Raw genomic sequence first — 2,603 nt, forward strand, 5'->3', positions numbered from 1 at the left:
CGGGGGTGGGGTCCTCTAGGAGGGGTGCCTCGGGGGCCGGGGGTGGGGGAGTGTCCTCGGGGCGGGGTGCCTCGGGGGCAGGCGGTGTGGGTCCTTGAGGCCGGTTCACGTTACAAACACACTATTTTTTGTAACGCCCATTTCCGCATTTCCCAAATTCCCTTATTTTTCGTGTGTTAATGCCATGGATTAGGTGGCCAGAGAAGCCAAAAAAAAATTCTCATAAAACTTTATGAGGACCTCCGTAATGAGATGGCCCACCTTCTACTCTCACCATTTTTAATGTCATTTCTGCATTTACACCCCTTGTTAAAAATCACTCAAATTTCCCCGTTTTTCGTGGGTCTGTTGCTGGAGCATCCAAAAAAAAATTTCTCAAAAAACATTATGAGGACCTCCGTAATGAGTACTCACACAATGATTTAAAGCCCATTTCCGTATTTATAACCCTTTTTTTAGGAATAACCCAAATTTCCCCATTTTTCGTGGCGCCCGAAGCACCTAAATTTTTTTTTCTTAAAAACCTTTATGACCTCCGTAATGAGTTGAGGAACCTTCTCGTATACTAAAACTATATTTTAACGTCCATTTTCGCATTTACAACCGCCTTTTTAATAATCACCCAAATTTCTCAATTTTTTCGTGTGTATAAGTTGAGAATCTGGCGCCCGAAGCACCTAATTTTTTTTCTCAAAAACTTTATGAGGACCACCGTAATGATTTACGGGACCTTCATGTATAGTTACACAAATTTTTAATGCCTATTTCTGCAGTTACAAGCCCTATTTAAAGAATCATCCAATCGTGTGTCCAAAGATCTAGCACCCGGATCACCCAAAAAGTTTTTCGCAAAAAACTTTATGAGGACTTTTGTAATGATTTTGGGATCCTTCATGTATACTAACACCATTTTTAACGCTCATTTTCGTATTTACAATCCCTTTTTTTAGGAATAGCCCAATTTTTTTCAAATTTTTCGTGTGTATTAGCTCATGGATATGACGCCCCAAGTACCCAAATTTTATTTTGTAAAAAAACTTTATGAGTCCCTTCGTAGTGAGTTGGGGAAACTTCACGTACACTCACACCATTTTAACGTCTATTTCTGCATTTACATGCCTTTTTTTAAGAATCATCCAAATTCACCAATTTTTCGTGTGTTAAGCCCATGGACCTAGCGCCCGTAGCACCCAAAAATATTTTCTCAAAAAACTTTATGAGCACCTTCGTAATGAGTAGGGTAACTTTCACGTATACTCATACTATTTGTTAACGATCATTTTCACATTTACAAGGTTTAAGAATTTTCCAAATTCTCTTATTTTTCGTGTGTATTAGTGCATTGATTTGGTGCTCGGAGCACTCAATTTTTTTTCTCAAAATACTTTATGAGGATCTCCATAATGAGTTTGGGGAACATTCATGTATACTCACGAAATTTTTTGAACGCCATTTTCACATTTACTAGCCATTTTTTAAAAATCTCCCAAATTCCCCCATATTTCGTGTGTATTAGGCCTTTGATCTGGTGCCCGGAGAACCCAAAAAAATTTTCTCAAAAAACTTTATGAGGATCTCCATGATGAGTTCTGGAACTTTCACGTATAGTCACACCAATTTTTTAACGCCCATTTCCACATTTTCAAGCCCTTTTTTAAAAAATGCCCAAATTCCTCAATCTTTCATGTGTATTAGCCCATGGATCTGTCGCCCAGAGCACCCAATTTTTTTTCAAAAAACTTTATGAGACCCTCCGTAATGAGTTGGGAACCTTCACGTACCGTCACACCAGTTTTTAACGCTTATTTCTGCATTTACAAGCTTTTTTTAAAAATCGCCCAAATTCACTAATTTTTCGTATGTAATGCCTGTGGATCTAGCGCCTGGAGAACCCAAAATGTTTTCACAAACTTTTTTTTGAGTACCTCCGTAATGTATTGGGGAACCTTCACGTATATTCATATCATTTTTTAACATCATTTTCGCATTTACAAGCCTTTTTTTTAAGAATTGCCCAAATTTCCTAATTTTTCGTCTGTTTAGCCGATGGATCTGGCCCCCGGAGCACCCAAAAAGTTTTTTTCTCAAAAAACTTTCTGAGAACCTCCATAATTAGTTGGGGAACCTTCATATATCCTCACACCATTGTTTAACATACATTTTCGCATTTACAAGCTTTTTTTTAAGAATCACTCAAACTCTCCAATTTATCGTGTGTATTAAATGCCCATGAATTTGGCGCCTGTAGCACCCAAAAATTTTCAACCCCTTATTTTAGAATCGCCCAAATTCCCCAATTTTTCATGTGTATGAGCCGATGAATGTGGCACCTAGAGAATTCAAAATTATTTTTCCAAAAAAATTTATGAGAACCTCCGTAATGAGTTGGGGAACCTTCACGTATACTCACACCATTTTAGTACACCCATAACTGCATTTACATGCCCTTTTTTAAGAGTCCCCCAAATTTCTTGATTTTTCGTGTGTATTATTAGCCCATTGATCTGGCGCTCGGAGCACCACAAATTATTTTCTCAAAAACGTTATATGGACTTTCGTAATGAGTTGGGAAACTTTCATGTGTATTCACACCATTTCTTTAA

This window comes from Solanum stenotomum, chromosome 11 (genome assembly GCF_019186545.1).
Source record: "Solanum stenotomum isolate F172 chromosome 11, ASM1918654v1, whole genome shotgun sequence".
NCBI lineage: Eukaryota > Viridiplantae > Streptophyta > Magnoliopsida > Solanales > Solanaceae > Solanum > Solanum stenotomum.